The sequence below is a fragment of the Mus caroli genome, unplaced genomic scaffold, assembly GCF_978045245.1.
Source record: "Mus caroli unplaced genomic scaffold, Mus_caroli_1 scaffold_9, whole genome shotgun sequence".
Classification (NCBI taxonomy): domain Eukaryota; kingdom Metazoa; phylum Chordata; class Mammalia; order Rodentia; family Muridae; genus Mus; species Mus caroli.
Window position 1 is genome coordinate 16,092,032 of NW_028227264.1, and position 11,339 is coordinate 16,103,370.

Genomic DNA, 11,339 nt, shown 5'->3' on the forward strand with positions numbered 1-11,339 from the left:
TGGGCAATGAAGAGATGGCTTAGTAATTAAAAGCATACACTGTTCTTACAGTAGACCTGAGTTCAACTCCCAATACTTATACCGGGCAGCTTATGACTGCCTAACTTCAGCTCCCACGGGATCTGAAGCTTCAGGTACCTGTACTTACACACACACACACACACACACACACACACACACACACACACACACACACACACGTAACTTTTATATAAAAGAAAAGTAATATGTAGAATCTGACATGTGACATATAATTTGAGTGAGTGAACTATTCAGTGAGAACATTTGTCTAAAAATTAATGACTGACACCAATCTCTGGCCTCCACACACAAAAGCACTCATGTTAGCACACACATGCACATGTACAAACATCACACCCACATACAACACACACACATGCACACATACATTCACATACACATGCACACATACATTCACATACACATGCCCACATACATTCACTTACACATGCCCACATACATTCACTTACACATGCCCACATACATTCACTTACACATGCCCACATACATTCACATACACATGCCCACATACATTCACTTACACATGCCCACATACATTCACTTACACATGCCCACATACATTCACATACACATGCCCACATACATTCACATACACATGCCCACATACATTCACTTACACACGTACACATACATTCACTTACACATGCCCACATACACACACATGTACCACACACACACACACACACACACACACACACACACACACTTTTTACACTCTATTTCGTCTTTCAGCCTGATATGCATTAAGACTCTATCCTGAAACTCAAGAAGGAGTGAGACAGGCTTAGATCAGAGTGGGCTTTAAGTTGAAGGAAAAAAGGGGTACAATTATTTCTTTCTGAGATTAAAGAGTTTAGCAAAGAGCAATGGAAAACATCCGCGACCATTTCAAGAACCAGGATCGAGCATCTTTGTGTCTGGCTGACCAAGTGGCACAGAGTGATGAACTCACTCACTCTCCACCTTATTTTTTTTTGAAACAGGTTTTGTCCCTGTACCAGGCGCTCATTGATTTGCCTAGACTGTCTGGCCAGTGAGATACAGGGAGAGAGCCACCTGTCTGCCTTCCCTAGAACCAGGTTTATGGACAGCTGCCACCATGTCTAGCATTTTACATAGATGCTTGGAATCTGACACCAGGTCCTCATGTCTGTGTGGCAGTAGCTTAACTGACTGAGACTTTCCCCGGATCCTTTGGACTGTTTTGAAAATCTCATCTGTTTGAAAGCCAATGATACCAAGGCAACTGCCAAGCAGCCTTTTGCAAAGCGAAACAGGCCTCCTCCTTTGCCAAATCTTCAGAACCCATTAGTGATTTGTTAAGAAAGAGAGAAATAAAGCAGTATTGACAGTGACAACTATGATGATAACAAAACTATGGTCACAGGAGCAGTGTGGAGATCAAGTAGCAGTTGAGACCATGTGGTCCATGAGAAATAAACTACAAAGAACAGAAGTGTCTGTCCCTCGTTTCAGATGAAACAAGGAGTGGCCTCTTAGGAGTGGGACCTGAGGTGTCAAGCTTCGGGTGTGGCCTGATGAATAGGATTGGCTCACTCACCAGGGTGCTGGGAAGCACACACTACACATTACAGGCTTTACCTGTCAGACCATTCAGGGAACCTTGGGCAACAACTGAGAACCCATGCGTAACCATCAGCACCAAGCATACCGTGAGAAAGTCTGCAATAGAGTCCAGCAGATCCAGCAGGGAGAACAGAACTGTGTTACTGGACACAGGGAAGGAGACTCAGAGAAGAGACAGTTGCTTTAGTGAGAAAGAATCCTTAGACTCTGAGAATGGACAGGATTCTTATAATGAATTTCCTTTGCTTCATCCTACCTTGCCTGGAGGGCTTAGGCTTATGGGAACATAATGTGGGAAACTGTAAAACATCACTGTGTTCTCATCTAATTACTACAATTGTTTAAGCTACAGACAGGAACAACCCACTGAAGCCAGGAGGAGGAGCGGGAAGGGCAATGTAGGATTGCTGTCCAGGGAAGGGCATCCATGATGGTTGTCTTCAGGGCTGAGAACAGGAGGCACGCAGAGAGGAGTCTGTGCATTTATCTCCCCTTTCCCTCTGGGACGTGTTGGTCTCCTGGTGGTGATTGCATGAGGCTCCTGATAATGTCTCTTGGTTCTTTATGCCTAAGATTTAACAGGAAAACCAGGGTAGAAAGGAAGGGCATGTGGTACTAGCTTGAGATGGCTGTTACGGCATGAAGTTGTTCAAAACAAATATGGAGATGTGGGGAAGCATGGTCACAAAGGATCTGAAGCTAGCAAGTGCCATGTGCACTCTGCCCTTTGCTTCCCTTGAACTCAGCACCTGCAGCCACAGCAGGAAGTTCCCAGTTTTGTAAGGAGAGACTTTTGCTCCTTGAAAGAGGAAGCATTAGCTTTCTCTGGGCTCACTACAAGATGAAGCAATCCCAGAAAAGTGCCAAGGGGAGAGGATGAGGAAGACAGATCACAGCTTCTGAAGGAGGCACTAGTTCTGAGGCCACAGTTGGCCTCACTTCCTCACCCTCTTCCTGCTTTACTGTCATCTCTAGATTACCTTTTACTTCATCGCAGCCAAGTTGCCTTGATGGTTTGCCTCACAGTTGACTCTTGACTTTGATCCTCCAGGTATCTGACTCTGAGGCTGCCTTGTTTTTATTGGCCTTTCATAGTTGAGTTGGTCGTTTATCTTTGTTCCTGGTCATGAAATGGCCAAGAGATGCTCCAGTATATTTTCTGGATTCAAAACATAACCTTTCTTGCCCCATGGCACAGAAATTCTCAAGAATTTCAGGTCAGTCAATCACTATCAGGTAAAGCAACTCCTTTCTGAGTTCACTGATGTTTAACTATGTATATAAAAGTTCTGTTGAACATATGTGTGCCTGTGTGTGTATATGTATGTATGTATATACATATTTATGTATTTGCATAAGAATAGTAAGATAATAAAAATACTCAAAGCACTGTAAGAAAAACATCTCCAAAAATACCATTGAGTTTATTTTCATTGGTCATCTACTGTTGGGCACAGGGCATCCATTAAGTGTGGTTTATATACTCAGTGAGACTCCATTAGAGAACACTAATCTTTCCTTTATGAGTGGTTGACATATGAAGATAACTGCTGGGTGGAGGCTCATATCCACTTCCTCTTTCAACATGGAGACTTGGTTTGGCTTGGACCTGTGCAGACCCTGTGCATGCTGTCCCAGTCTGTGAGTTCATATGTGCATCAGTCCTGTTGTGTCTAGAAGACACTGTTTCTTTGGTGTCTTCCATCCCACACTGCCTCTTACAATCTTTCTGCCTCCTCTTCCTTGAAGCTCCATGAGCCCTGAGAGGAGAGGTTTGATGAAGACATTTTGTTTAGGACTGAGTATTCCAAGGTCTCTCATTCTCAGCACACTGTCCAGTTATGGGTCTCTGTATTAGTTCTCATCTTCTGTAAGTTGAAGGTTCTCTGATAGTAGTTGAATAAGACACTGATCTATGGGTATAACAGAATATCAATACGAGTTTTGATTCGATATTATTGCTATGTTCCCTTGGCAGAACAGTAGTATTTGTCGACAGAACTTTTTTCCTGGCTGAAGATTTCTTCCAAAGAACTGAGTTTTCCAACTTTGTAGAGTTCAAGGCTGAAAATAAAAAAGCACAGACTCCATTATTGTGATTCTTGGAAAACAGGAAGGAATGTACAACTCTACTTCCACAGTTCAGGAAATATGTATTTTAGCTATTGGGAATTTTGAAAATATCAAGCCAATGTGTCTACCACATTCTAAGGATGGCCATTGCAAAACCATGGAGTTTGGCTTTGATCTGGGTCCTTACTCAAGTACTTAATAGTCCATCATTCTGTTAAACCAAATGCCTCACATGGATCATGTGATAAGAACGGGGATACTCGGTTATGTGTCTATATGTGTCTATGTGTTCCTCTATGTGCAGAGGTATGTATGTGAGCTCACATGTATGTGAGAAGGCCTTACATTGATGAATGTAATTTTAAAAACACACTCATTCTTTTGCTAGGGGCCACACTCTGGGTTTAGCTCCACCAATTGTCAGTTGGTGACTTTACTGGGAGCTGAGATTGCTCCCTGAGCCCCTCTCGATTTGCCAAGCCACCACCAACCACCCCAGCTGCCCTCTTTCTCCTCCTGCCCACCTTAGCTCCATGGATAGAAAACACTAGACAGTTTTATTATTTTGAAACGAGCCAGATTGCACAATTGCTTGGCTTTTAAGAGCTAATATGTTTCAGCCAACCTTTGGTGACCTTACATGGTTGTTTTGTCCTCTCATTCCAAAGCATGCCGAAAAGCCCCTTCCTCTCTCCCTGCATCTCCCTGCCCCCTTCTCCCCCCTCCCCCTCCAGGACCCTGGAAGTCTCACCTTTTTCCTTTTGCCCAGCAATTGGATTCCACCTTTTTTATCAACACAATCAAGAACCAATTAGGGAGTCAACATCTCCCTCTACAAGGAATCATTCTTGATTGCTCTGCAACTTACTTTTTGAGGCAGGGTATCTCAATCAAACCTAGAGCTCACTTGGGTTTGGACATCTGATGAGTCTGGCCTTGCTCTGTACATCTTTTTTTTTTCTCTGTTCAGAAGCCCACCTGGCATTTATATGGGTATTGGGGATTTAAACTTGAGTGTTCTTGCTGAGACAGTAAGTGCTTTCACTGCTGAGCCATCTCCCTAGTCCCTTGTGCATCTGTTTCTTATAGTGCTCTTGTTAGAGGTCCTTGAAGACTTGTTGTATAGGGTAGAATCCCATAGTTCAGATATTCTGTAAAGCCCTGGTGTGTGGAAGCATACCTGGAACTTATATCAATTATAAGAAGTACTACGTAAGGGATTTCACTTACACTGTTTCCAGAAACTCTATGGCTTTGCAGATGCTAAAAGAAGACAGAATCTTAGGTTAGAAATAAAGGTGTCGTCTTTTCTCTTAGCTCAGCAAGCATCATGTGGTATCAGCACCTCTGTCTCTTTATCACTGCAGGGGAAGCAGAGGACACAGACAGGTTCAGTAGGGTTTGTTTGTTTGTTTGTTTTGTCACAATTATGGAATGTGCAGCTTGGAAGACCTGTTCTATAGCAAGCAATAAAAACCCTCTGACTAGATGTAGCACTAATTATTTGTAGTCTCAGCACTGGTGTGGCTGAAACATGAGGACTGTGATTTCAAAATGGACCTGGACAACCTAACAAGTCACTGCCTCAAAAATAAAACAAAACTCCTTCTCTGTGGCCTGGAGGGATACACTACCTACTCTTGCTGAATCTTACAAGCAATGTTCTCCCCTGAAGACCAGTAAAGAATGGTTACTTATTGAAGATTTAAGGGATACGACTTCTACAACCACCAACACCAGTAGCTAAACTTGATGAGAAAGAGTCCCAAACACTGGGCCAAGGCAGAATCATGAGACCATTTTTCAAGCTCCACACGTTTTCCTAATCTGTAAGCACATGATGTCCAAGGAGAGGCTAGCTGGCCTCCTCCTCCTGGTGGTGTGTGCCACTCTGCAGGATATATTTTCTATGGTCAGTTGCATGAGATGCAAATATCCTAGTAGTTTGTGTCATTCCACTTGTCCATATATGCACCTGTTTGCCCAGCTTCCGTTATTGCTTCTTTTGAACTCTTTCTGAGACTAATTTTTGGTTGAAAAACCTTTATGTGACCACAGGTTCTGCATGACTGGCCTCAGTGGTAAAAGTTGCCTTCCGTCACCAGAGTTGAAACACAGCAAGAATTTTGCAGCCTCTGAAGGAGAACTGCAGTCCACAATGGGTATGCTTTTACAAATATTTGTATTCTCTCCCCAGGTGTCTTCATTTCTAGGTTTTTTCCATCTGAAACTTTGATACAACCCTCTTTAAAAGTCTTTGTCAAGGTCTCCTTACGGTATAAGAAATGATGAATTACCCCTATTCTGATTTAGCACCCAGTAGTTTGTCAGTCCCTGCCTTGGCCTCAGTGTTCAAAAACTATGGGGGCCTTTCTATTTGGCTCCCAGCAGTGAGATGGCACACACATTTGTCTTGACTCACATTAGCATTGGTTAGTTTGCATTCTTTAAGGGAAAATGATCATGGGGTTTTCTCCCCTCACCCCCAGTTTTTAGGTGTGAGGGATTAAGGGATTCATTATTTCTGTCTGTCTTAGCTTCTCTGGGTTGACTTTAATGGCTACTCTATGACCTGGCATCTTAGCTCTTTCTCTTAGTTCTGTGGAATTCTTGTTATCTTCCAAATCATGCATGTTTCACACTGACAAGCACTTTTACATATGTCCTTACTTGAAATAATGTTTAAAAACTTAAAGCTATAGAAGAATCTTCTCTTATTCCCTTATTCCCTCTTCTGCATATGTTTCAAGACCTTCAGTAGACAGCTGCTGTTTTAAATAGTATCAAACTCTATGTATTAATAAATTAGAACACATAACAATGTGTTTAACCAAAGCTGAGCTGACAGAGTGCAGATATCAAATTATCCCATATTCTCTAGTCTAATAGCTTTGAAGGAATCACATTCTGAAACTGTTAGATACATTTTGTGCACAGTGTAAGAGTGATTATTTCTATTATTTCCAAGTCTTGAAGCTCAGTGATGGTTTGATGATTTCCTCTCCCTCTCCCTCTCCCCCCTCCCCTCCCCCTCCCCCTCCCCTCCCCCTCCCCTCCCCCTCCCCCTCCCCCTCCCCTCCCCTCCCCCTCCCCCTCCCCTCCCCCTCCCCCTCCCCCTCCCCTCCCCCTCCCCTCCCCCTCCCCCTCCCCCTCCCCTCCCCTCCCCCTCCCCCTCCCCTCCCCCTCCCCCTCCCCTCCCCCTCCCCCTCCCCCTCCCCTCCCCCTCCCCCTCCCCTCCCCTCCCCCTCCCCCTCCCCCCCCTCCCCCTCCCCTCCCCCTCCCCCTCCCCTCCCCTCCCCCTCCCCCTCCCCTCCCCCTCCCCTCTCCCTCTCCCTCTCCCTCTCCCTCTCCCTCTCCCTCTCCCTCTCTGGTTTATTGGGGGAATTGAATGCAGGACTTTATGCACAGTAGGCAAGCACAGTCTTACTAGGCTTCTACAGCTCCAGAAAAATGTTCTTTGCTGGTGAAATTTTCCTTTTATTCAATCCTAAGCTGCTGGAGCCAGTCCCTGCTTTACTACTGTTTGTTGCTACTCTTGATAGCAGTGTGGGAATGAACAAATTATAATTGTCTATTTGGAAAAATTATTTGGTTTTATTCCATCCTCAAGAAAAATGCACTACATGCAATAAAAAACATTAATAGCTCTAAGTAATAACAATATAGTAAATATTTGTTCAATGCTTTTGATAAAATACTTGAACAAATACCATCTCCTTTCTTTTATATCAACCTATGAGGAAGACAGTGCTGTTTTGTTTGTTTATTGATGAAGAAGTTTAAGTTGAGATATTTCTTCCCTTCTTAACACTTTTCAAAACACTATAGAAACACTTCCTGATTTTTTTTTTTTTTTTTTTTTGTCTTTCAATAGCTACTGCATGGATATTTAGAGAGAGAAAGAGAACAATGCTCCCCTGTTGGGAGAGTGGGTTGGAGAAGCTCACTCTCCCCCATATTCTGCTGCTGCTGAGACCAGAGTAGGGATTGCTGGTGCTCATTACAGTAAAAATAAAATCCTATTTCCACCAAATTTGCTTCCTTTTTGAATGGGGGAAATTCCTACACGTCTGAAAGGGCCAGGAGAAGAGCTGTCTGCACACCATGGACTTGCATTGTCAGAGAACTGGGACCTGTCTACCCAGAGACCACAACTGAAATGAGAAAGTAAAATCCTCTATTAGCACAAGAGGTAGCCATTTAAAAAATTAAATAATGGTCTGACAAGTATAGCAGGTTTTCAAAACAGAGTGCTGAGTGACAAATCCGTAGGTTGCTGGAGAGAAGGGGAACTGCGGTGTGTACACGCCCATGCATGCACAGGGCACACATCATACATACCCATAACACATGGAATGACAGTGACCAGGGGACTCAAACCCAAACTCTCCATTTCTCCTTCCACCTGCAGTCTGCCCCCTGTGTGTGTCTGATCTGTCTGTCCTTGTGTGGTTTGTGCCTGTGTGTGTCTGTTGTGTCTATCTGCCCCTAACAAAGGGCTTTTTCCCCCCTGAATTAGTTGAACCCCACAGGAAGATGGCATGTGGAAGGAGGGAGGGATTCGTTACTGGCATCTTTAACAGGGTTTTACAATGTACGAAGTTACTTTACTGACCCTGTAAGACTCTGGCGAGCCTTAGCTTACTGTGAGACCCCCCGAGTGAACCACACAGAGCCAGGAATTGATGCAAAAAGCAAGAGGAATTTATCGTTTCAACGTGTTGGGGCCATCCTATACCCAAAGGAGAGACAGTGATCCCTTCACCCCTGCCCCTAGTCCATTTGGTCAGTCTTTATACAGTGTTTCAGAGCAGCAGCCCTTAGGCACAGTGTGATTGGCAGAACAGTGTGACTTTTAAATTGATTGGTCTCTGGGGAATGAGGTGGCAGGGTCTGTCCTGTGGAATGTTAATTAGCCTTCCCCTTCTGGAGGAGAGGGGTCTGGTGGAATTTTCAAAAAGGTCCTGAACTGACAGTTTCAACCCCAGGCACTCAGATCAAAAAGAGATACTACTACGTTGTTGACATTATTTAAATGTTCCTGAATAAAACACACACACACACAACCTTTATATTTACAATAAGCCTAAAACAATACAAAACCTAATAACACTACTCTGTTATTAGAATCTACTCTCCTATTGATAACCCCAAGTTATTACTCACTACTTGGGCTGCTCTTCAATTGGCCAGCACTCAGGGCCATGTTCTCTTGACTCCTAATTCCCATTCATGGTGGCTTCCCCGCCTTTTGCTCCTGAACCTTCTCCTCTCCTCATGGTTTTCCCCTGACCCCAAACCCGGGAAACCTAAGCCCACCTATGTCTCTTCTGCCCAGATATTGGCTGTTGGCATCTTTGTTTATCAACCAGAAGTAACTTAGGGCTAAGGTGTACTGCAGACTCTCTCATCTCTGGGACAACCAGGTCTTGGGGGTCAGCACTTAGCATTATAATAAGTAGCAAAAGACCAAACCTCAACACTACCAACTATGTCTTCATGTTGCTTTAAATGTTTTGAGAATATTTGTTTTGTTTAAGGTTGTTTCCAACCTGTTGGCTGTTTTAGCAAATAATCCTCCCCTCACCCCCCCCCCCTCTCTCTCTCTCTCTCTCACACACACACACACACACACACACACACACACACACACACACACACACACACACGTGTTAGTCTGGGCCAGGGTCTGGGTCAGGGAAGAGTATGTAACTTAAAATGTAAGCTATACATCAAGCTCAGGGCTGAAAAAGATGATTGTGTGAGAAATCCAAGGCTTAGTAAGGTTGGTTGCTTTGCTACCTTAAAGATAGGTCAAACTTAAGCAGGTTGGGTACACGGGAGGCTTACAGGCTAGGTCCGTAGTCTTAAGGGACTCAAGGTATATTATTAACTCAGCTTCAAGGTCCAGCAAAAATTCATCCTCTTTGGGGTCAAGAGATAGTTTCAGAAAAATGCTTTCACCACACTCATATATTTTATATAGTCATATTATATGTATACAACAGTAACATAAATATAATAAAGTAGTTATAGCAGGTATAATTTATAGCATGATAATAAATATTATAGATTGACATACAGTACAATATCTTAATAGTATGTTTACATAGGCATATTCATAATTACATTTTATATTTATACACATGCATATTTTTCTATTTTTATAGGTTGACTATAAATGTAGGTGCAAATTTGGAAAAACCTCCACACAAATAAAATTAGCAGTGACCGTTGAAGGAGAGAGTAGGGTTGGGGAAGCTCTGCAAGAGGCTGTGTTATGTTTGAATTTCTTGTGTGTCTAAAAGTGGGTTTGTACACACGAGTATAGTGCCATTGCAGGTGAGAGAGGCATTGGGACTACTGGAGCTGGAGTTAGAGGAGACCGTGAACTGTCCTATGTGGGTGCTAGAACCCCAACTGGAGTCGTCTGCAAGAGCAACACACTAATTGCTGACCTATGTCTCCAGCCCAGAATTTAAATCTCTTACAATTTGAGTATTGCTCTTTTTAAGTGCCTCACAGACTCATATCCCAGATGATTTGTTTCCCATATTACTTACAGTTAAGAATGAGAAGCACTAGGTAAGTCTTCTCTTGTCTGAGAATAAAATGAAAGGAGGGGTTTCTAAGTCCTCAGTCCTTGTCCTGCTGCTGACAGGTCACCCTGAGAACAGCCCTGGTGCTCCTGACCTGCCAACATAACACTAGTCCTCCTGTGTTCCCCTCACATGACACAGTTCCTGGGATCTGAAGTGAACTGGCAGGAAGCCAGCTTGGTCACACTCCAGACTGCTCAGCAAAGAGGAACTTCTGTGGTAAAAATAGAAGAGGAGGAGCGTACACACCACTTATAGTCTAGCTTATCTTGTAACATCCCTGGGAGTCTGTTGATGTGAGTCTTGAAACTGCAGAAACCCCAAGGGAATGGACCATTGCTCCTGAACACAGCCAAAGCCTGCATCTCCTTCACCCATCTCTTTTGGAAAAGTTTACCTGCCTGTACTAGCCTCCTAGCTTCGCCAGTCACGAGAGAACTGAAAGGGGTGACTGATACCCTGATAACACCAACCACTGCAGGCTCCTTCTCAGAAAGGACAGCACAAGTGTGATGCCAGAGATTTGCTAGTACAGGCACACTCCAACCCAGTCAACAGTTTTGCAGACTAACGTATAATAATTCTTTGATTAGGATGTCTATTCACTTTCAATGACAAGAATGTCAGATTTGCAGATCAAAATTTCTAACCAATACTGTTTTATGCACAGCATCCAGGTATATGACCAATAAACTTTCTGCTGTGTATGGTAGAACCAAAACAAAGTAGCAGCTCCCTTCTGTAATGATTAAAAGGAGCATGGTTACAAATGGGTTATTTGTTACAATGGCCTGTGGCTGTCTTTGATACTCTTCATAGTTTTCCTAATTTCCTCATAAGCACCTAGTCATTGGTCCGTTTGGGAAGGTGTGGTGCATATAACACTATTCCAAACTGTTAGTGGAGGTTGAGCCATGGGTTCCAGGTTAAAATGTAGCTGTTGACCTTAGTATCATACATCATTCTTCCTAGGATTAGATGCTTTCTAGTCTATACTCAACAAAAGAGGCTGCCATTGGCTCTGTGGTAATAAATTCA

The 11,339-nt window shown here is 43.5% G+C and overlaps 1 long non-coding RNA gene across 1 annotated transcript; it reads right to left on the bottom strand.

Moving 5' to 3' along the window:
* Positions 1 to 242: 242 nt before the first annotated feature.
* LOC115032128 (uncharacterized) lies at positions 243 to 10,373 on the bottom strand. The gene is made up of 3 exons (XR_003837760.2): positions 10,266 to 10,373; positions 4,933 to 5,063; positions 243 to 3,693 (listed from the first exon to the last, which is right to left on the bottom strand). It is a non-coding gene; the product is annotated as an uncharacterized LOC115032128 (long non-coding RNA).
* Between the last annotated feature and the right edge of the window lie 966 nt (positions 10,374 to 11,339).